Here is a 25,392-nt window from a genome sequence, read left to right on the forward strand (position 1 = left end):
TTTGTCCTGGTTAGAATGGTATAGCGGCATTTCCTGGTCTCAGTATCATTATCTGGCAAGAACTTGGCTGATCCTCTTTTTTTTTCTCTTCTTTGGGAATGGCTAATCAAAAGATATGTTCCTGGAACATAAATGGCTTGCGGACTAAACCCAGGGCTAGAAAATTGTTTCAGTATCTCCGGGATATGGATGTGCAGGTCATCCTTCTTCAGGAAACTCGCCTGAATTAGGTTGAGTTAGATGTATTGGTGAAGAAAAATAGGTGGATTGAATTTGCGGTCTCCACCTCCCAAAGTACAAATACAAGTGTCCTTGATCTTTAAAAAACAGCTAAAGGCTAGATTGATAACCTCCATGGCGGACCCAGGTGGCAGATGGGTCATTGCTTTATTAAACATCTTGGGGGCTCAATTTACTTTTGTAGGGTACTATGGCCCAAATCAAGACGACCCCTCAGTATTAGAGACCATCTTTTTTCACCTTTTATCTTTTACCGAACCAGTAATATTCGCGGGAGATTTTAATATCGTACTTGACCCAATTCTGGACAAGTCACCAAACAACCGGTCCCGTATCCCTTCAAAATCTAGGACTTTTTTGCTCAGTTCTATGAAGCAGTTGGGTACGTGGACGTTTGGAGGGAAAGGTCTGGGACCCAGCAGGGGGTTTCTTTTAGAAATTATAAATATCACCATCAATCTCGGATTGATTTCGTATTGGTTAGCCACAGTCTAGTTGCTGGTGTTAAAAAGATTCATTATTTGCCCATACATTTATCTGACCATGCGGCTGTGGTATTGGAGATGTTGGTGGCTCCTAATGCTTCATGTAGGAGCTGGACATTTGACCGTTCCCTGCTCTCCCACCCCGATGACGTTTTATCTCTTAAAACCGTGGTCCAGCATTTTCTTAATGAAAATGTTGGGTCTGCTGATAATGGTATTGTCTGGGATTCCCTAAAGGCATTTTTACGAGACCTTATCACCGCCAAGGTGTCTTACAGAAGGAGGGAATATAGGGAGGCTGTTGCTTCGGTTGAAGCAAACATAGCTAAAGTCCAACAAGATATAGATACCAACGGGCCTTCCTCTGCAACTTTTTTATCAAGCCTACAGAATAAGCTTCTCGCCCTAAATTAACTTCAATCTTAAACCAGCGTGTTCAAGAAAGATGGGAAACTAGCAAGATCGCCCATTTTGAATACGGCGAGGGCGCCGGGAAGTTATTGGCCTGGAAATCCAAAACCGATCAAATTCGTAACAACATAGATTTGATCATGGTTAACAACGTCCCAAGGTCATCAGACGTGGATATAAGACAGGCTTTTAGAGACTTTTTTCAGGAGATATATTATGAAGATAAGGCACCTGAACCTGATCAAATTAGGGAATGGCTGAATCAAATAGCTTTGCCGACCCTATCAAGTGAACAGAGGGAGTTATTGGATAGTATAATATCAGAGGGAGAAGTTAAAAAAGCCGTCCAATATGCTAAAAAAGGGAAGGCTGCAGGACCGGATTGCCTGCCAGCTGAAATTTACAGAGCATTGGCGAAAGAACTAGCCCCCTTTTTGACAGTTTTATTTAATCAAATTTTACAAGACGGCACTCGCCCTCCACCATCTTGGGATAATGCTTCTATAACCTTAATACTAAAGCCCGGAAAGTCACCTACTGCATGTTGGTCATATAGACCCATATCAATTCTAAATGTGGATTTTTCCACAATACTTGCTAAAAGACTCGCAATGGTGGCTCCTGAAATCCTTCACCCAGATCAGAAGGGGTTCGTGAAGGGACGACAGTTATATGAGTTAACCTATGATTTAATAGGGGCAATAGATATGGCCTCTCTGGAGTCCCTCCCCTTGGCCGTCCTCGCACTGGACGCGGCCAAGGCCTTCGACAGGGTGAACTGGGTCTACCTGTAGGAGGCCTTGGCAAAGTTCAACGTGGGTGAAAAAACGAGGAGGGCAATTGATCTTTTATATCGGAATCCTAGGGCCTGTATTTTGATAAATGGCACTCTATCTGAGCCCTTGAACATCTCGAGAGGTACTAGGCAGGGCTGCCCTCTCTCCCCCCTCTTGTTCGATCTATACATTGAACCATTTGCCCAGTGTTTAAGAGAGAATGTTAGCATCAGACCCTTCATGTATAAGGGGTGGGAGAGAAAGGTGGCCCTATACACCGATGATATTCTGGTATATACTTCAGAGGTACACACGGCGCTCCCAGCAGTTTTAAAGGTGGCTTTTGAGTTTGGAGAAATCTCTGGGTACGAGATCAACCCTGACAAAACAGAGATGTTGATATGGAACGTAGATCAGATTCCAGCAGATATCACAGTACGTCCTGGGAACAAGATGAGATACTTGGGAATTAGCATTATTAAAGATATCAATCAGATCGCCAAGATAAATTTTGCAGCTGTAGCTAAGGAATGCCGTAAACTATTAATGTCATGGGCACAACTCCCCCTATCATTTTTAGGAAGGGTTAATTTAATTAAAATGTCTATTTTGCCTAAAATTTCTTTTCTTTTTAACACAATTCTGGTATATTTTGATCCCTCATTAATAAGTAAACTACAATCTGATATTAACTCCTTTATTTGGAGTAACCGCTTCTCGAGGATCTCCTGGAAAACGTTGAGGAGGCGCAGAGAAAAGGGTGGAATCGCGGCCCCAGACTTCCAAATATATGCATGGGCATTTCAACTATCTCATGTCAGAGTGCTTCTTAAAAATCCATCGGGGTATGGGGCCGGCTCTTTATATTCCACCCTTCTTACAGAAGAAGGTGTTAGCCAATCAGTGTTTTTGTTTAAGTTTGGGGACCCCAAGTTTTAAAAAAAATTAAGTTGAAGATTTTGCAAGGAATGGCCAAAATGTGGGCACAGATAACTAAAACCATTAAGGTAGGGTACTATAACAGCAGGACTCCGCTTTGGGATCTCCCTGAGAGTCCCACTTGGTTGAGAGACAGTCTAGCGATACCGATTAAGGAAGCTGGGTTGGTTGTTTGGGGTGACTTGTTCACAGAAGGAGAGTTGTCTTAGAAACATCATTGGTTCCAACTTTGCTAGATTTAAGTATATGCAAATAGTTAGTTGGTCCCACGCATTTGTTTCTCGTACAACGCGTGGAAATACATTTCCCATAGGAGGTCACAGCCAATTAATATCATCCTTGGTCGATAAACCTCACGCTAAAAAGGAAATTTCAACATGGTACAACCTGATTGTGGAGGAAAGGGATGGCGCTTTCTCATTACCAGAAGACCTTTGGTCATCAGCCATAATGGGGTGTAATCTACAAGTGCTCTGGAGCCTATCCTGTGGAATGTTGTGGGAAGTAGTGAAACCATCTTGGCTCCGTAGAAACCGCATCTTTACCATCCACAGGGCTTACTACTCCCCATTAAGACTTTCGAAATTTACTCAGGGGAGCCAGGTAGCATGCCCTAAATGCGGTGTGGAGCTGCTTCGGACTGTCACATGTTTTTTGAGTGTCCCGTTTTGTCAACTTTTTGGGAGGACATAAAAAGAACTTTGTCTTTATCTTTGAACTTGAACATAGTCCTCGATCTCCCACTGATCATCTTTGGTATTTTGGAGGGTCTCCAAAGTTCAGAGAAGAAACTACTTTTTTACTCTATCTTGCTTGCCAGGAGGGAGATATGCAGAAGATGGAAAGACTCTTTGCCCCCTACAATAGAAGATTGGTACTCCTCTATTCTAATTGTCTCCAGATTAGACCTGGGTAGGTCTGGTAACTCAAACAAAAAGGCATTTTGGCATCTATTAATTTGGGCACATTGATGGTCCGGGTTTCCCCCCCCCCCCCCCCCCGGGTCCAATGATTAAGCCACTTGGACATACTCCAGGGCCAGATACCATTGTGGAAATATCCATTCCTTTCTTGGTTGGTTTCCGTCTGGTGAAATAAAGTAGGTTGAGAAGGAGGAGCTGAGGGTTAAGTATCGAGGGTCAAAGTTGTGCCCTACCAGCTAATTATTAGCTGAGACAGCACCCCGCTCGTATATCACTCGACTTCATCATGGAAACAAAACCATTGTGGCAAATGAGGACAAAAAAAAAAAAGACAGTTAGTGCTATACATTTGAAAGCAGCATGTGTCTCAGGCCTCTGAATTCCCAAATAGTCTCCATGTTGTGTAATAAAGATCCTGGGTGTGCTGTAGAAATTGCATTCAACTTTTTCAGTAGCATGTACAAATTATTTCAGTGAATTCTGATTTCTACATTCTTAGACCCACCTTGAGCCCTTGCATTGCCTGTACACCACTGCACTGTCCAAAAAATGTGAAACAGCACTCCTAGCTAGACTGTTTTTTTCACTGTAGTAATCATTTTGCTGAATTGCAAGGCATACTGTTATGTGTCTAAGATCACAGTGTGAGTCAGAGTTCATGTCAGAAACATGTGGCAGAATAATTTGCTTTCTTAATGTGTTTTAAATTATGGCAAAAGATGTAATCATGGAGTAAGTAATTTCTTATGTGAGTTAGTGCTATAAATTTGAAAGCAGCATGTGTCTCAGGCCTCTGAATTCCCAAATAGTCTCCATGCTGTGTAATAAAGATCCTGGGTGTGCTGTAGAAATTGCATTCCAACTTTTCCAGTAGCATGTACAAATTATTTCAGTGATTTCTGATTTCTACATTCTTATACCCACCTTGAGCCCTTACATTGCCTGTACACCACTGTACTGTCCAGAAATAATTTGAAACAGCACTCCTAGCCACACTGTTTTTTCACTGTAGTAATCAATTTGCTGAATTGCAAGGCATACTGTCATGTGTCTAAGATCACAGTGTGAGTCAGAGTTCATTTCAGAAACATGTGGCAGAATAATTTGCTTTTTTATGTGTTTTAAAATATGGCAAAAGATGTAATCATGGAGAAAGTCATTCCTTATGACAGTTAGTGCTATACATTTGAAAGCAGCATGTGTCTCAGGCCTCCGAATTCCCAAATAGTCTCTATGCTGTGTCATAAAGATCCTGGGTGTGTTGTAGAAATTGCATTCCAACTTTTTCAGTAGCATGTACAAATTATTTCAGTGAATTCTGATTTCTACATTCTTAGACCCACCTTGAGCCCTTGCATTGCCTGTACACCACTGCATTGTTCAGAAAGGTGAAACAGCATTCCTAACGAGACTGTTTTTTCACTGTAGTAATCATGTTGCTGAATTGCAAGGCATACTGTCATGTGTCTAAGATCACAGTGTGAGTCAGATTTCATTTCAGAAACATGTGGCAGAATAATTTGCTTTCTTAATGTGTTTAAAAATATGGCAAAAGATGTAGTCATGGAGTAAGTCATTCCTTATGACAGTTAGTGTTATAAATTTGAAAGCAGCATGTGTCTCAGGCCTCTGAAATCCCAAATAGTCTCCATGATGTGTAATAAAAATCCTGGGTGTGCTGTAGAAATTGCATTCCAACTTTTTCAGTAGCATGTACAAATTATTTCAGTGAATTCTGATTTCTACATTCTTAGACCCACCTGGAGCCCTTGCATTGCCTGTACACCACTGCACTGTCCAAAAATGTGAAACAGCACTCCTAGCTAGACTGTTTTTTCACTGTAGTAATCATTTTGCTGAATTGCAAGGCATACTGTCATGTGTCTAAGATCACAGTGTGAGTCAGATTTCATTTCAGAAACATGTGGCAGAATAATTTGCTTTCTTAATGTGTTTTAAAATATGGCAAAATATGTAATCATTGACTAAGTCATTCCTTACGACAGTTAGTACTAAAAACTTGAAAGCAGCATGTATCCCAGGCCTCTGAGTTCCCAAATAGTCTCCGTGCTGTGTATTAAAGATCCTGGGTGTGCTGTAGAAATTGCATATCAACTTTTTCAGTAGCATGTACAAATTATTTCAGTGAATTCTCATTTCTACATTCTTAGACCCACCTTGAGCCCTTGCATTGCCTGTACACCACTGCACTGTCCAAAATGTGAAACAGCACTCCTAGCTAGACTGTTTTTTCACTGTAGTAATCATTTTGCTGAATTGCAAGGCATACTGTCATGTGTCTAAGATCACAGTGTGAGTCAGACTTCATTTCAGAAACATGTGGCAGAATAATTTGCTTTCTTAATGTGTTTTAAAATATGGCAAAAGAAGTAATCATGGAGTAAGTCATTCCTTATGACAGTTAGTGCTATAAATTTGAAAGCAGCATGTGTCTCAGGCCTCTGAATTCCCAAATAGTCTCCATGCTGTGTAATAAAGATCCTGGGTCTGCTGTAGAAATTGCATACCAACTTTTTCAGTAGCATGTACAAATTATTTCAATGAATTCTGATTTCTACATTCTCAGTCCCACCTTGAGTCCCTATATTGCCTTAACACCACTGCACGGGAAACAGTCTTTCAATGCAACTTTTACAACGCACTACCATTATAACGAAACTTTTACAATGCAAAATCCATTACATAGCATGCCATTACAACACAACCATTACAATGCATGACACTACAACGCATACCATTACAATGCATGTCATTACAACACATACCATTACAACGCACACCATTACCATCCAACACTTACCCTACTGTTGCACCCCTTGGAGTTAGAATAGTAATTTTTACCCTTACACTATCTAACACTTACCCTGCTGTTGCACCCCCCTGGAGTTAGAATGCAATGTAATGTTATGCGTTGTAATGGTATGTGTTGTAAAGGTAGTATGCGTTGTAATGGAGTGCGTTGTAAAGGTAGGTTTTAAAAATTTGTTGTAATGGTATGCGTTGTAATGAAATTAGTTGTAATGGATGTTGCATTGTAAAAAATGTGTTGTAAAGGTGTGCGTTGTAAAAGTATGCATTGTAACGTTATACAATCCCACTGCACTGTCCAAAAATGTGAAATAGCACTCCCATTAAGACTCTCTTTCACTGTCGTAATCATTTTACGGAATTGCAAGGCATATTGTCATGTGTCTAAGATCACAGTGTGAGTCAGTATTCATTTCTTAAAAATGTGGCAAAATAATTTGCTTAGTTGATGTCTTTAAAAATATGGGAATACATGTACTCATGAAATTGATAAAACTAGTTTTGTATTATCTATTAGTATGGATAATAAACTGAAGTGTTTATATTGTTCTGCTAGGTACAGCAAGATTATAAAATGTATTATGGATCAAAATCAGAAGAACTTTGAAGTCACTTTTGAAATTTCTAACACTCTGATAGTGGACTTAAATGTACCTTTTGTGGACAGCAGCAATGAAGAAGAACCTATTGGTGCAGGAGATATTACCTGTGATTTTTGGGATGAAAGTTTGGACAACACATTTATAGATGCATTAGATGATATTGAGTTTAATGTGTTAAGTTCAGAAGTAGATGAAGATATTACTGAAATTTCTGATGACATCATGCTAGGTGTTCTATTACAATACAAAATGTCACAAAAATAAATTTATGATTACAAATTAAAAATGATTTCAGAGAGTTTTCTTGTACAATTGTAATCTTTGAACTAGTAGCCAAGTTATTGTGGTATAAACTGAGTCTTACAGCATAGTTTTTATTTACAGGTGTATATTGTTTGACGTTTAGCAAAGTCTCTGTGATTGTTGATTTCCTATTATACAAAGGTATTCAAGAGAATATCTGTTTGTATGCACTGTGGTAAAAAATGAGACTATTTGTGTTCTTAGATATATGACAGTATGCCTTGCAATTTAGTAAAATGATTACTACAGTGAAAGAGAGTCTTGCTGGGAATGCTGTTTCAGAGTTTAGGACAGTGCAGTGGTGTTCAGGCAATGTAGAGGGTCAAGGTGAGACTGAGAATGTAGAAATGAGAATTCACTGACATGATTACTACATGCAACAGAGACAGTTGCTATGCAATTTCAATATCACACCCAGGATTTTTATTACACAGCTTGGAGACTATTTCGGTATTCAGAGGCCTGGCACACATGCTGCTTTTGACTTTGTAGCACTAATTGTCCTAAGGCCTGACTCATTCCATGAGTACATGTATTCCCATATGTTTAAACACATCAACTAAGTAAATTATTCTGCCTAAGTTTTTTTTAAATGATTTTTGACTCACACTGTGATCTTAGACACATGATAGTATTCCTTGCAATTCAGTCGAATGATTACTACAGTGTAAAGGAGTTTTGCTGGGAGTGCTGTTTCAGATTTTAGGACAGTGCAGTAGTGTTGAAAGAGTTTAGGAGCTTTTGATAGGAATGGTGTTTCAGGGTTTAGGACAGTGCAGTGCTGTTCTGGTAGTATAAGGGGTCAAGGTGGGACTGAGAATATAGAAATGAAAATACACTGAAATGATTACTACATGCTACAGCGGGAGGTGCTATGGCATTTCAACAGCCCACACATGATCTCTATTACACAACATGGAGATTATTTGGGAATTAAGAGGCCTGATACACATGCTGCACAGATTTATATAGTATACATGTCCTAAAGTCTGACTCACTGTATAAGTACATGTATTCCTATATTTTTAAACACATCAAGTAAGAAAATGATTCTGCCACAATTATCTGAAATGAATACTAACTCCCAGTGTGACCTTAACACATGACAGTATCCCTTAAAATTCAGTAAAATTATTACTACAGTGAAAGGGATTCTTGGAGGTAGTGCAGTTTCAGGGTTTAAGGCAGTGTAGTGGTGTTTGAACATTATAGGGGCATTTGCTGAGGATGGTGATTCTGGATTTAAAGCAGTGCAGCAGTATTGAAAGAGTTTAGTAGGTTTTGCTAGGGATGCTGTATCAGGGTTTAAGACAGTGCAGTACAGTTCAGGCAGTGTAGGGGGTCAAGGTGGGACTGAGAATGTAGAAATGAAAATTTACTGAAATGATTAGTACATGCTACAGAGAAAGTTGCTATGGCATTCCTACAGTACACTCAGGATGTTTATTACATGTAGTGCTACAAATTCCTATGTAGTATGTGTGGCAGGTTTCTTAATTCCCAAATATTTTCCATGCTGTGTAATAAAGATCCCGTATGTGCTATAGAAATGCCATTGCAACTCTCTCTGTAGCATGCAGTAATCATTTCAGTGAATAGCAAGGGATATTTTGATTTCTCTAGAATCAGAATGTGAGTCAGTGTGTTTTTGGAAATATTGTGATAGAATCATTTGCTCGATGCATGTCTTTGCAGATATGAGAATACATGTACTCATGGAGTGAGTCAGGCTTTAGGACATACAGTGCTTTATTCTCCTAGCCCTTACATGATACCACACACAGCCCAAGCACAACTGCATTTTTCTAAACTCAGAATTATCAGTCTCATCTTGAACCTCTACAGTGCCTGAACACCACTGCACTGTCCTAAATCCTGAAATACCATCCCTAGCAAAACCTGCTAAACTCTTTAACACCACTGCACTGCTCTAAATCCTGAAACATAATTTTATGCAAATGTCCCTAAATGATTACTACAGTGAAAGAGAGTCTTGCTGGGAATTCTGTTTCACTGCTGCACTGCTGCACTACCTCCAAGAATCCCTTTCACTGTAGTAATAATTTTACTGAATTTTAAGGGATACTGTCATGTGTTAAGGTCACACTGGGAGTTAGTATTCATTTCAGATAATTGTGGCAGAATCATTTTCTTACTTGATGTGTTTAAAAATATAGGAATACATGTACTTATGCAGTGAGTCAGACTTTAGGACATGTATACTATATAAATCTGTGCAGCATGTGTATCAGGCCTCTTAATTGCCAAATAGTCTCCATGTTGTGTAATAGAGATCATGTGTGGGCTGTTGAAATGCCATAGCACCTCCCGCTGTAGCATGTAGTAATCATTTCAGTGTATTTTCATTTCTATATTCTCAGTCCCACCTTGACCCCTTATACTACCAGAACAGCACTGCACTGTCCTAAACCCTGAAACACCATTCCTATCAAAAGCTCCTAAACTCTTTCAACACTACTGCACTGTCCTAAAATCTGAAACAGCACTCCCAGCAAAACTCCTTTACACTGTAGTAATCATTCGACTGAATTGCAAGGGATACTATCATGTGTCTAAGATCACAGTGTGAGTCAAAAATCATTTAAAAAAAACTTAGGCAGAATAATTTACTTAGTTGATGTGTTTAAACATATGGGAATACATGTACTCATGGAATGAGTCAGGCCTTAGGACAATTAGTGCTACAAAGTCAAAAGCAGCATGTGTGCCAGGCCTCTGAATACCGAAATAGTCTCCAAGCTGTGTAATAAAAATCCTGGGTGTGATATTGAAATTGCATAGCAACTGTCTCTGTTGCATGTAGTAATCATTTCAGTGAATTCTCATTTCTACATTCTCAGTCTCACCTTGACCCTCTACATTGCCTGAACAGCACTGCACTGTCCTAAAGCCTGAAACAGCACTCCCTGCATGATCTCCTACAGTGCCCGAACTCTGCTGTTGTGCCTTAAAATTACTTATGGAGTGAACCAGACTTAACAACATATAGTGCTTTTAACTACTATGTAGTATGCTAGTAGTGGTCTACAATTGTAAAAAACATAATTATTTAGTTTTTTTTCTTCACAACAGATTTGAATTATCTACAGAAAGAAAAAACAAGATGCCATCTAAAATTGAGAGAAGAAAAAGATATAAACAGGCTTACATTTCCAAGAAAAAAGAAGTACAAGATGTATCTAAAGAGCAATGTCTGGAAAAAACAAAGAAAGCTCCTGGTAAGCCAACAAAGGATTTTATAGGGAAAATAACTCAATTTAAAAAAACTGTGGACAATCAGGAAAAAAAATGTATGTAACTACAAAAAAACCAGAAAAAAACAAAAAATTATGGAAAAATATGTGGGAAACATACTCTTTATAGTAATAGATGACAAAATCAATTTGTTGAGATTCGGAAGCGAATGTTTCATAACAGAGTTGTTGGAAATTTATTAAAAAATGTAAAGAATTGTAAAATAAAAACAGATTTTTATAAGAAAAAAAACCATATCCTGTCAATTGTGGAAAAAGCTTTTGAATAAAAAAAAAACTGTTTGTTTTAGTAATCAGTAGGATTCGAACACTAGATAAGCCAATCAATGTTATGAAGGTCAAAAGTAATTGGAAAAGACTAATTAATAGAACTAATTTTTGTAATGTTTTTTCTGGACAATGGAAATATAGTTCAAGTTGTGAGCCGTTTTTTAATGAAGAAAGTTACTTTCAGAGTAATGATTTGTTGCATGCAGTTGACACCAGTGGTTGGGCTTACGAGGTTAAGAATGGTAGCCCGATTTAAAAAGAGAAAATAGTTCCTAGAAATGCAGAAGAGTTAGCTGATGAAGTTTTAGGGAGACGTCCTAAGGCTCCAGTGTACACTTGGAATTGTAGTAGTATTTGTAGTGTACGACAGGATTCAATTGATTTTTTTCGTAATTTTTTACGTAAGTATACTAAGGAAAGTGTTAAACATAAGATTAAGATGTTGCAAGAATTAGACCCCTGCAGAGTGAGAGAAAAACGGGTTTGCAAGGTCATTATTTGGCTTGTCTTTCTAAAAAAGTATGTCAGAGTGTTTTTCACCATTTTAGGATGTTAGCAGTGCATCATACTGAAGTGAGAAAAATAGTGAGAAGGTTGTATTATGCAAAAAGTTCAGCACTTAAGCTAAAACAGTTAAACAGTGCTCTTTTGCATAGATCTTTATTAGATCTAATCAACATTGAAGAAAGTGAGGTAAGTTACTTTGGTCCCGAAGAAGAAAGTGCAGAAACTGATACATTAATAGAAAGAAATGTGGAAGAAAATGTACAGAATTTTAGTACAGAAAATTTTGAGCAAGAAATTACAAGGTTTAAGGTCATTTCAGGTGAAAGGCCAAAGTTTTCTTGTATTTGTTGGAGACGAATTCATTACACAAATCAGACCAGGTTAGTTGATCTATATTTAAAAATTGAAAAAGAGAATAATAGTGAGTGGAAGGAATTTGCAACTTATTTGTTGGTTGAGAATTGTTTTGATTTGGGTTCTAATCAACGTATTTGTAAATATTGTTATAATAAATTAGATGAGAATAAGATGCCTGCTAGAGCTGTTCATAATAATCTTGAGTTGGAAAATATTCCTTTTGAACTGATGGATTTAAATACTTATGAGTATATTCCCATTCAATGTGTGCATCCATTTCAGGCTATTGTTCGCATGGAGCCTAAGACAGGGAAATTGCCTCCTTCAGATTTACAGAGAGGATTAAAGGGAAGAGTTGTATATTTGCCTCTAAATTTAAAGAAAAATACTGAAACAATTGGTGTAGAAAATGTGGAAGAGGAACCTCTAGTTATTCTAGTTAATGGCGTTCCTACGAAGAGTAAGAAAATCTGGCAAGAATTAGTGGATGTTAGGAAAGTGAAAAAGGCAACGTTGTATTTGGTAAAAAATAATCAATACTATAAAAATGTGTATGTAGGAGAAGAGGAAACAACTGTAGAAGAGAAGAGTGATTTGCCAACTGCACAAAGTGAAAAAGTGGATGTGTCCAGAACTGAAGAAATTTATGAACATTATTGTGTGCATCCACTTCACTCTAAAGAAGTGATGGGAAATACTATTGAGTTATTTTAAATGAAAGAAGCGAAAGGAAGTCCCATTAGTGTATTGGAAGAAAGCTTGGAAGCTCGGTGCTTCCCTCAGTTATTTCCAGCAGGCAAAAGGTGGACGATATGATGAACGACCTGTGCAGATTCCTGTATCAGAATACCGGACATCAAGGTTATATGCAGAAGATCCAAGGTTTTGTCAATGTATTCCATATTTGTTTCATCTTCTGTTTGAGAGTGACTTGTCTGGACTTTCTTATGCAGTGAACCATATACTAAAAAGTGGAGTACATTTGCAAAATGTTTCGGCAAAGGACTTTATGGATAAAGTCCAACAGAAAGATACTGTTTTGGAATCTCAGCTAATTAATCTCATGGCATGTCAGCGTGGTACTAATGAGTATTGGTACCGTCGTCATGGGGAATTGAAATGTATGCTAAGAAACTTAGGAACTCCTACATGGTTCCTTACTCTAAGCTGTGCAGAGTATGCTTGGGAAGATTTACTTAAATTTCTTCGAGAGGCAAATGCTAGCATAGAAAATATAGAATACAAGACACCTGGAGAACTGTGCTCTTTGGATCCAGTTAATGTATGCAGGTATTTCAATCATAGATTTGAAGCTATGATGTATTTTATCACAAACAAAAAAAATCCTCCTCTTGGAGAGGTTCTGGATTTCTTTTGGAGAAAGGAGTATCAAGCAAGAGGTGCTCCTCACATACATATGCTGCTATGGATCAAAGATGCCCCCAAATTTGGAACAGGTTCAGATGACACAGTGATGAATTTTATTGAACAATATTCTACATGTGCTGTACCCAAAAGTACAGTAGCAAAGAATTTAAGACATCAAGCCTTACGGTTTCAAACCCATCGTTGTGGAAAATACTGTCGCCGAAAGTACAAATCTAAGGATAGGTTCTACACAAAATGTCGATTTGCATTTCCACGTCCAGTATTATCAAAAGGAAGAGTGAACAATTTTATATCATCTTAGGCGACATACTGTCACAAGAAAATGAACGAAAAATATCTACAACTTAAAAAGAAATGAAGAGACAAAATGCATAAGTGACTATAACCCAGTCATTTTGTCCATGTGGAATGCTAACATGGATATTCAATGTGTTGCAGACAACTTGATTGCTGTGGCTCGATATGTAACGTCTTACATTACTAAATCGAAAAAGACAGAACTAAAGGAAATGTGGGAAGAAATTTCTCATGAAAAGAGCCTAAGTAAGAAATTGTACAGCTACAGTTTGAAGATGTTGTCTCATCGAGAAATCGAAGCATATGAATGTTCAGATCGATTATCATCTGCAAGTCTATACTCCAAATCTAGAACAATGATTTGGGAGAATTTAGGTCTTGCAAGAACACGAAACCGAGTTTTGAAATCTGTACAAGAAATTGAGTATTTAGCAAACAGAGAACCAGACAGTACAGATATTTTGAAGACAAATATGTTGGATACATACTATCCAAATAGAAGTAATCATCTTGAGAATTTTTGTCTCTATGAAGTACTGCAAAGCTATAGTTTTAAGAAGAATATTACAGAAGATATCAATAAAGGAGTATATGCTGTGATTGGATCTGACGGATGTTTAGTGAAATAAAGAAAAGGACATTTGATTAATAACCGAAAACTGAGTTGCGAAACTGCTGACAAAAGGGAATTTTACTATTTAGATCTTTTGCAACTCTTTAAGCCATGGCGAACAGAACTGGACCTACTTGGAGATTTTGACAGTTATGAAGATTCATTCACGCAACTAAAAATGCTATAGAATGTCCTGCTTTTACTAATTACCTGAAAATGTTGAACGACGAAATACAGGAAGAAGCTACAATTGCAGCAGAGATTGCTAGAGACAGTTCTCAAGACAGTCAAAGTTCTCCTTCGTTGAGTCAGGATCCACTAGGAGAACCAATTATTCAAAATGAAGCAGTGACTGCCATGGATGAGGTGGAAACAGCAATGCAACAAGCTCAAGAGGATATAATAAACTTAGAAGAATTGGAAAAACAACTAAATGTTGAGCGAAAACAAATATACGATCAAGTGACAGACCAGATTGAGGATGGTTTATATCATGAAAAAAAAGAGTGCTCATGTACGTCATTTAAACCTGTCCGACTGTACGTGAGTGGAGAAGCAGGAACTGGAAAAAGTTTTCTAATTAAAGCAATTGCAACTTATCTACAGAAAAGAACTGAGTCGTCACTCTCTTGTGTTGTTACTGCTCCAACTGGGTTGGCTGCACATAACATTAAAGGGATTACTTTACATCGTTTATTGATGCTGCCAGTAGAGCATGAAAATAAATTAGAATACCACAAGCTATCTGGAGAAGCTTGTTGTGAAGGTTCTAAAGTCTTGAAAATAATGAAACTTCTCATTATTGATGAGGTAAGCATGGTATCAAATTTAATGCTTGCCTTTGTGCATTTAAGAGTGCAACAAATCCTTAAAACAGAGTATGATGTGTTATTTGGAGGCAAACAAGTCATTGTTTTTGGAGATCTACTACTACTAACTCCTGTGAAAGGACAGTCAGTATTTAAAACAGTTACACATGAAGACACCAGAATGTGCCTGGGAAGCATTGGAAATGTTAATATTTGGTCATATTTCAAATATTCAGAACTCATTACAAATATGCGACAGGCAAAGGATGCTGATTATAAAAGTATTCTTGAAGATATTAGAATTGGAAAAGTGAGTGAACGCGGCAAAGAAGCTCTACAGGCTCGATTACTTACAAATTTACAAAAATATTCTCCCGGAGAATATATATAGAAAAATTGCAGAAAAGAAATCAGTGATATGCTTGATGCCAATATTCAATGAAAAAATGCTAAAGTTAGAAAATCAAGAAATTATAAAACTGGAAGCTATTGATAGAATAGAGCATGAAGGAGCTACTATTATTTTGTCTGATAAGTTGAAGTCAAATTTGGATTCTTTAGAAAAATCAATATCTAAAACTGCTGGTTTAGAAAAGAATCTATATGCATGTATAAATTGTCGGATAATTTTATAATGTAATTTATATGTGGAAAGAGGTTTAGTAAATGGAGCAATGGGTAATGTTGTTGATTTTGTGAATTATCCAAATATAGATGACATTGAATTTTTGAAAATCAAATTTGAATAAATTTGAAAAGTACAACAATTGAGTCGTTGTTCAGCTCGATTTTTGCTTGTAAAAGATGTATATGTCCGCCGTAAACAGTTTCCTGTTTGTTTGGCATATGCAGTGACTATTCATAAATGACTATTCATAAATCTCAAGGTTTAAGTGTAGATAGTGCTTTGGTGAATTTTGGAAGTACTGTGTTTAAAGAGGGTATGGCATATGTTGCTTTATGTCGAGTCAGAGCTTTATCTGGATTATATCTGATTGCTTTTGATGACACAAAGATTAGTGCAGATGTAAATTGTGTAAGAGAGTATAATAGGTTAAGAAGAGAACATGCTCCCAATCTACCTCAATATCCAGTATTTGAAAAGCGTGTAGTAGGTCGAAAAAGAAGATATGAGAAAAATGGTAGCGAGGTTGCAGAGAAAAGAAAAAAACTAGATGAACCAGTGATAGTAAGCAACAAGAAAAAGGATTCTATTGAAGAGGTTGTTGGTTTTCAGTTTGAAAAGAGTTCTAGTGTCAACTGCTATGCTAATGTAGTGGTTAATGTTGGGTTTTTTCTTGAAACTTTACTACAGCAAGTTGTTGAAAATCGGGACAAAAGATTTTGTTGTTTGTTGAATTCTGTGTTTGAGAAATGTAGTAGTGATAAAACTAAAATAGAAAGTGTTTCTGATATTCGAAATGTTTTAGACATATGTTCTGGTTTAAATCAATTTTCACAGAATATTCAGAAAGATTGTCAGGAATTTCTAATGTATATGCTTGTTGTATTGCAAGAGGAAGGTCTAGAAATTGAAAATCTTTTTGGCCTTTCTTATAAATGGCAACATGAATGTGTCAATTGTTTGTTTTCAAGTAGTACTGAAATAGACACTGAAAGATTTATATATTTGACTCTATCAGACTGCAAATCAGTGTCTTTTAATAACCTAGTTAGAGAAGCAAATCAAAACATGGTCTGTACCCAATGTAACTCTCAAATGTTATGAGCATTATTTATGCAGAGATATAGACAGTATGTAATTTTAATGCTGCAATGATGCAGACCTGATGGAAGAAAACTGACAACTTTAATAAAAAATGTTGTGGCTTCTCAACTATCAATATCAGGAAAAACTTTTGTAACTGTAGCAATTATTTTCCATGATGGTCCTTCTACAACATCAGGACATTACACAGCTTATTTAAAATGTACGAAAGGCTGGACTGTTTGTAATGATACTCAATTGATTTTTAAACAACGTTTGCCTTATGACTTACCAAATTCTTACCTAGTGTTTTTACAACCCAAATTTTAGGGAAAATAATTGGCCTGGTAAAATTACTGCTGTTAAGAAAGGGTAGTCTGGTGTTGAAAAGTACATTGAGAGTGAGGGTGATGAGGTTAAAAAAATTCTTGTAGTTGATGTAAAGGTAGTGTAAGTGTATCAGATAGTGTGTGATGTGGCTATCACAGGAGATGTTGATCATCAGTGAGGCAGAAGTGTTTTAGATTTGTTGTAGTTGTAGGAGATGTTGGTGACATTTTTCATTCCTTTGTAGAGGTTTCTTTTAATGGTATACAGCTCCTTGGTAAGATAAAGGATGAGCAGAGTGTGATGGGCATGCCAAATGAGGTTGAGGTTCTGATAGCATGCTAGTTGTTTAAGGTTCTATGTACATGATAAATAGCATCGGGTGGAGGTATAACCATTGTTAGATGGTCCAAAAGATGTTGGTGCTTCTGGTTCAGAAGGTTGGGAAACGGACGTTTAAGAGTACTATTAAGTAACTTCCAAACTAAGGATTTCACACATACCATTTGGCCATGAGGAATGATAAGTGAAACAATAAATTACTATTTTGGGTAAATGTTGTTAGCATATGTTTGTACATTACTTTATTTAGAGTGTATAAGAAAGAAGTAATAATGTTTTGTTAGTTTGTGATTGTTGGTGACATTACTTACTTATGTGAAAAAATTGCGTTCGAAAAAGACATTTAAGATATGTTTTTTTCTAATTGTTACATTCTTAATGAAAATGTTGAATGGGTTTTTTAAAGACAATCTTATTGATTTTCTTTTTTTTGCTCGCTGTTATATGATGAGTACTATTGAACTCACTGTTTTCAGTGAAAATCAATTTATTCTGAGAACAGCAAAATAAAATAGAAAACGTATTGTACATATTATTTTGTATTGTGAAATATATATTATAACTCCCTCAGTCCCTTTCGCTCACTCCCCTTCCTTTATTCTCTCCCCACTCTCCTTTCCTCCATCCGTCTCTAAGTCTCTTCCTCTGTCTCAGTCACTATAACTGACTTACTCCTTCATACTTCCCTACTCTCCCTCTGTTTGTCTCTCTTACTGTCTCCGTCTCTCTCCACCACTCTTCCTTTTCTTTCCTCTCTCTTTCCATAAATCCTTCTCTCTCACTTACTTATTTTTCCTTTCTCTTAATATGCTTCTTTTTCTATCACTCCCCTTCCCTCACCCCTATATGCCTTCTCTCACTGTCACTGCCCTTCACTCAATCTGAGTCCTCTTCCCCCACTTCATGTTCTCCTCTCTGTGCATCAGTCCTATTCCCTTTCTCCTGCTCCCATTCCTTCACTCCCCCTCACTCTCTTTCACTCACTCCATCCGTCAATACCTTTCCCTTATTCCCCTTTCCTCATTCCCTTTTGCTAATTCCCATTCCTTTAGTCTTTCACTCCCCTTCACTCCATGTCTCTCTCCCTCTCTCCCTCTGTCTCAGTCAGTCTAATCACTTCACTCCCTGTCAGTTACTCGCTCTCCCTCTCTTTCTCTGTCACTCTCTCCTTCTCTCTCTCTCCCTCATCCTTTCTTTCTTTCCCTTTCTGTTTCCTTCACTCCTACTTCCTTTTGTATTATGAAATATATATTATAACTCAATTGTTTCTTGTCTTCCACAGATACTATATTTATAAAAGAAATGTACTATTAACTTGTCATTATTTATAAGGTAAATATAACAAACAAAAAATACTTTTTCATCACTCTCTTACTTCTCTTTCTCTCTTTCCCATTCTTTAATCTCTGTCTTACTACCCTTTCTTTACTCCTCTTACTCACCTTTCCTCATTCTCATTACTCCACTTCATTCTCCTTTACAGTCCTTCTCTCACTTACAGTACTCTTTCTTCACCCTCACTCACGTTATCCAACTACCTCTTTCCCCTCTCTGTCCCTCACTTTTCTTTCCTATCTTACTCCATCACTACCTTTGTCTTGCTCTATCCCTCAGTCTCTTCTCACTGCCCCTTACTCTCTTTCCTTCACATCATCCCTCACTCACCTTCACTCACTCCACTTCTCTCACTCCCTCACTCCCTTTTGCTCATTCCCCTTCCTTTATTCTCTCCCTCTCTCCCCTTTCCTCCATCCGTCTCTAAGTCTCTTCCTCTATCTCAGTCAGTATAACTGATTTACTCCTTCACACTTCCTCACTCTCCCTCTGTTTGTCTCTCTCACTATCTCCCTCTCTCTCCACCACTCTTCCTTTTCTTTCCTCTCTCTTTCCATAAATCTTTCTCTCTCACTTACTTCTTTTTCCTTTCTCTTACTATGCTTCTTTTTCCATCACTCCCCTTCCCCCACCCTTATATCCCTTCTCTCACTGTCACTGCCCTTCAGTCAATGTGAGTCCTCTTCCCCCACTTCATGTTCTCCTCTCTGTGCATCAGCCCCATTCCCTTTCTCCTGCTCCCATTCCTTCACTCCCCCTCACTCTCTTTCACTCACTCCATCCGTCAATACCTTTCCCTTATTCCCCTTTCCTCATTCCCTTTTGCTAACTCCCATTCCTTTAGTCTTTCACTCCACTTCACTCCATTTCTCTATCCCTCTCTCCCTCTGTCTCACTCAGTCTAACCACTTCACTCCCTGTCAGTTACTCGCTCTCCCTCTCTTTCTCTGTCACTCTCTCCTTCTCTCTCTCCCCCTCATCCTATCTTTCTTTCCATTTCTGTTTCCTTCATTCCTACTTCCTTTTGTATTTTGAAATATAAATTATAACTCAATTGTTTCTTATCTTCCACAGATACTATTTTTATGAAGGAATATACCATTAACTTGTCATTATTTATTAGGTAAATATAACAAACAAAAAATACTTTTCCCCCACTCTATTACTTCTCTTTCTCTCTTTCCCATTCTTTAATCTCTGTCTTACTACCCTTTCTTTACTCATCTTACTCACCTTTCCTCATTCTCATTACTCCACTTCATTCTCCTTTACAGTCCTTCTCTCACTATCAGTACTCTTTCTTCACCCTCACTCACTTTATCCAACTACCTCTTTCCCTTCTCTGTTCCTTACTTCTCTTCCCTATCTTCCTCCATCACTACCTTTGACTTGCTCTATCCCTCAGTCTCTTCTCACTCCCCTCTTACTCTCTTTCCTTCACATCATCCTTCACTCACCTTCACTCACTCCACTTCTCTCACTCCCTCACTTCCTTTCGCTCACACCCCTTCCTTTATTCTCTCCCTCACTCTCCTTTCCTTCATTCGTCTCTAAGTCTCTTCCTCTGTCTCAGTCAGTATACCTGATGTACTCCTTCACACTTCTTTACTCTCCCTCTGTTTGTCTCTCTCACTATCTCCCTCTCATTCCACCACTCTTCCTTTTCTTTCCTCTCTCTTTCCATTAATCCTTCTCTCTCCCTCACTACTTTTTCCTCTCCCTTAATATGCTTCTTTATCCCTTCCTGTCACTGCCCTTCACTCAATCTCACTCCTCTTCTTCTACTTCATATTCTCCTCTCTGTGCATCTCTCCTATTCTTTTTCACCTTCTTACATTCTCTCACTCCCCCTTACTCTCGTTCCCTCACTCCATCCGTCAATCCTCTTCCCTTATTCACTTTCCTCATTCACTTTTGCTAACTCCCATTCGTTAAGTCCCCCACTCCCCTTCACTCCATTTTTCTCTCCCTCTCTTCCTCTGTCTTGCTCAGTCTAACAGCCTCACTCCCTCTCACTCACTTGCTCTCCCTCTCACTCTCTCTCTCTCTCCCTCACCTTTACTGTCTTTCTATTTCTGTTCCCTTTACTCCTACTTTATCCCTCAGTCCCCTTTCCTCTCTCTTAATCTCCTTCCTTCTTTCTCATTCCCCTTTTGTCACCCTCATAGCCCTTCTCTCACTGTTAGTACCTTTCACTCGCCCTCAGTACTCTTCCCTCATTTCCCTTCCTTCACTTCCCTGCCTTCACTTCTCTTTCCTCACTGCCTCACTTCATCTCACTTACTCCCCTTCGCTTATTCCTTCCCTCACTTTTTTCATCCATTTTTCTCTCCCTGTCTACCTCTGTGTCACTCCCTCTCACTGGATCATTCCTTCTCAGTTCCTTGCTCACCCTCTCTCTCACTCTGTCCCTCTTTCTCCCTTACCCTTAAACTCCTTTCCTCTTTCTTTCTATCACTCCTCCTCTCTTCCTCACTCACTTTCCCACTCTCTTAATTTTCTTCCTTCTCTCTCATTCATCTTCCCTCTTCCTCATACTCCTTCCCTAACTGTCACTGCCCTTCACTCACCGTCACTCCCTTTCCCCCTCTGCACTTCATCCTATCTGTATTTTTCACCCCTTCTTTTTCCCGCTCCGTTTTCTTTACTCCCCCTCACTCTCCTTCCTTTACTCCTCTTTCCTCACTCCCTCACTCCTTCTCACTTACTCCCCTTCGTTTAATCCCTCACTCACTTTTTTTCATCCATGTTTCTCTCCCTGCCTCCCTCTGTCTCACTCACTATAACTGCCTCACTCCTTCTCAGTTGCTTACTCTCCCTCTCTCTCCTTTACCCTTAATCTTCTTTCCTCTCTCTTTCTATCACTCCTCCTCTCTCCCTCACTCACTTTCCCTCTCTCTTAATTTTCTTCCTTCTCCCTCATTCCCCTTTCCTTTACCCTCGTACCCCTTCCCTAACTGTCACTGCCCTTCACTCACCATCACTCCCCTTCCCCCACTCCACTTTCTCCTGTCTGTATTTCTCACCCTTTCACTTTTTCGTTCCCTTTTTCTTACTCCCCCTCGCTCTCCTTCTCTCATTCCATTCCTTACTCCTCTTCTCTCACTCCCCTTTTCTAACTCCCTCCATCCCCTCACTCCATTTCTCTCTCCCTCACTCCCCAACTCTCACTTTCCCAGACTCCCCTTTTCTCATCCACATACCCCTTCCGTCACCGTCACTCCACTTCTCTTACCTTCACTCACTTTACTCTGCTCTATTTCTCCCTTTCCATCTTTTACTCCCCTTCCCTGTCTCTGTTCCATGCTTCCCTTTTCTCACTCCTCCTCCCTCACTTTCCTTTCCTTACTGCCCTTACCTTACTGTTTCTCTCCACTTACCTCAATCCCCTACCCTTAGTCCCCTTGTTTCAGTCACTCTTTGACTCCCCTTTCCTCACTCACCATAGTACCCTTTCCTCACTCCTTCCCTCAGTCCCTTCCTTCCTTACACTCAGTCATTTCAGTCATTCATTTATACACTACACTTTCATTCAAAAAAAGTATGACACACTATATAAGAGATATAGCTTTTCTTGGAGAAGTGAAGTTAGTTCTGAAAAGAACTGTTTTTTTTGTATTTTTTTATGTTTGTATTTTTTCTAGTTTTTTAACAATTTTATATTTTTTTAAATAAAAAAGTAAACAGGTAATGAAAAACTGTTCAACTGGAAAATAAATAATAAATGAAAAAAATTTAGTGCGGCGGCATGTGTGCTGTGTAATCTTCCTATCTATTAAGTCCACACTCTGCTCTCCATAGCACAATCTCTCTTGCAGAAATTGCATGTAATGTGCACTTTTGCAAATTTGGCCGGATGTCAAGCACTCTTGTGGATGGCGATGCTACTCCAGATGAGGTGCTGGGGACAGCAGGTGGAAGCTCACTTGCCAGGCCTCTTGTGGAAGCGCGTGCATAGTTGTTTGGATGCACCTGCTTGACATGCCGCATGATGGTGTGGATGCTGAAGGAATACTTTTTTTTAGGGTCTCCCGTCGACAGCACACTTCCACAGATAGTGCATTTCACCTTTGGAGCATTGACTTTCTTTTGCCCGTCAGGATAATTAAAAAAATTGCCAAATAAAGGACTCCTTCATCTTCTTGAGCTGCTCTTCCACCAAGTCATCCGAATCAGAGGAATTCTGTGGCTGCTGTTGTACCATTTGGAAATAAAAAAGCTGTAACAAAGCAGAGATCCTTCTCTCAGGAAACCAAAAAAAATAGTGAGAGAAGTGGGTGGGGTTTTTCAAGATTCTAGAAAAGAAACTACTATAAACCAATCAAAAGTGTTGTTTTCATGTCACATGACTTTACGTGTGCGCAACGTGCGCGCACGCATGCGCGCATGTTTCGCGACCGTCGCATATAAATGATGTTTTACCCGATTTTCGTAAAAGCTTTTAAAAACGTGAAAAGGAGACAAGGTAGAGACTCCCTGACCCCCTAGGCCTTCTCAGGGGGTCCCTGAAGGACCGTGAAGGGCAAAAAAACATATATTTTTAAAAAACCCCGCAAGGTGGTTGCACGTTGCTCGCACCCTTGAGGCAGAACTGAGTCAAAAACAATAGTAGAGAACGTGAAAAGGGGGCAGGGTAGAAACTCCCTGACCCCCTAGGCCTTCTCAGGGGGTCTCTGAAGGACCCCGAAGGGTAAAAAAAACATTTAAAAAAAATAAAAATCACAAGGTGCGTGCACGTTGAAAAAAATAAATAAATAAATAAATAATTGACAAATTTGACTGTTTATATTTTGAAAGAAGATGTAGACTAACCCTGTGCGTAGTGTGCGTAGTGGGGCTACGCGAAGCTACGCAAAGTGGGCGAGAAACTACACCCACCTGTGCACTTCACGTAGCCCCACTACGCGCCCCATGCCCCCCTCCCCTACATACCTACTTTTGGTAAATGAGCACATAAAAATAAATAAAAGACACTTACCTTGTCCGCGGCGTCCCGGGGCTCCGTCTGCTCATTCACGCCGCCGTCTTGCTAACCAATGCGCATGCACGGCCGCCCACGCATGCGCATTGGTTAGCAAGACGGCGGCGTGAACGAGCAGAGGGAGCCCCGGGACGCTGCGGACAAGGTAAGTGCCTTTTATTTATTGTTATGTGCCCATTTACCAAAAGTAGGTATGTTTGGGAGGGCGGGAGGGAGGCGGGTGGCGACCAACTTGGCTACGCCCAAGGAGTGGGCGTAGCGTTGCCTGCTTCGCCTACTTTGCAAAGGGCAAAGTAGGCAACACGAAGTGGGCGTAGCGAAGTCCTTCGCCCAGGGTTAATGTAAGACTATACTGTTTAACTTTATCCAAATCATAAAAACTAGCTGTGCCGTTGCATATTACAGGATAAAGACAATGTATTACAATATACAAAGGCAGTTTGTTGGAAAATAAATATATAAAAAATATAAAAATTGATACAGAAATTAGCATTTTAAAAACCTTGGAAAGTCACTGAAAAAAACCAAAGGTTTCACACACGTTATAATTAGGAATTAGCACTTAAAAACTTTGTACAATCACTGAAAAAAACATAGATTTCACACACGTTATAGTTAGGAATTAACATTGTAAAAAACGTACAAAATTAACAGAAAAAACATAGTTTTCACACACATCATAATTAGGAATTAGCATTTAAAAAACCTTGCAAATTCACTGAAAAAACCATAGTCTTCAGGCCTGATATAGTTAGGAATTAGCATTTAAAAAACCTTTGAAATTCACTGAAAATACCATAGGTTTCAGGCCTGATATAGTTAGGAATTAGCATTTAAAAAACCTTCGAAATTCACTGAAAAAACTGTAGATTTTAGGAGTGTTATAGTTAGCTGGACATTTCACATTTCACTCATACAACACCATTGAAATTCCTCCGATATAGTTAGTTGTACTAACTATATCTCGCGCGCCCGCAATCCACTGCTGATGATATCACATATTACATCATTCATGACATGGTCAGTGACATCACTGATGACATCTCAAATGACATCACTGATGACATCATCCAGTGCATGTGGTTTGCTTTGTTATTTTAATATGTATTATATATATAGCAATTTGCATTGAAGAAATCGGAGATTTGGTTTTCTTTTTCAATTCGTTACTTACAGAAAGGGGAATTCCTTGAAAGACCATTTGGTCACAAGTCACTTCGAACTGAAAAAGAAAACCAAGTCTCCGATTAGGGGGTTTGTTCCCTGCATGAAATGCAAGACATGTAGAAACAGCCATAAGGTGAAAGAATATAAAATTCCTGGAAATAGAACCAAGACCCCCCATCTCTAAGCTCCTCAACTGCAGCGCAGATTACACTGTCTATTGCCTTACTTGCCCATGTTGAAAACATTACGTGGGAAGCACAATACACTCCACTAAAAAGCGCATATTAGAACATCTAAGAGCAATTAACAATAAGGATTTTAACTATCCCGTATTTGATGTAATTTCTTGATTCGGTCCCCTCCTCATTCTCCAGGGGGGATCATTTGTATTCCGTAATACTGCTCTCCAGTTTACCTTTTGACATTGTGATAGGTGTTTAGCTGTGGCGTATGCCATGTTTCCATTTTTGACAGCACGAATGTGTTCAAGAACATATTTTTTCACCA

This window comes from Lissotriton helveticus, chromosome 2_1 (genome assembly GCF_964261635.1).
Source record: "Lissotriton helveticus chromosome 2_1, aLisHel1.1, whole genome shotgun sequence".
Lineage (NCBI taxonomy): Eukaryota > Metazoa > Chordata > Amphibia > Caudata > Salamandridae > Lissotriton > Lissotriton helveticus.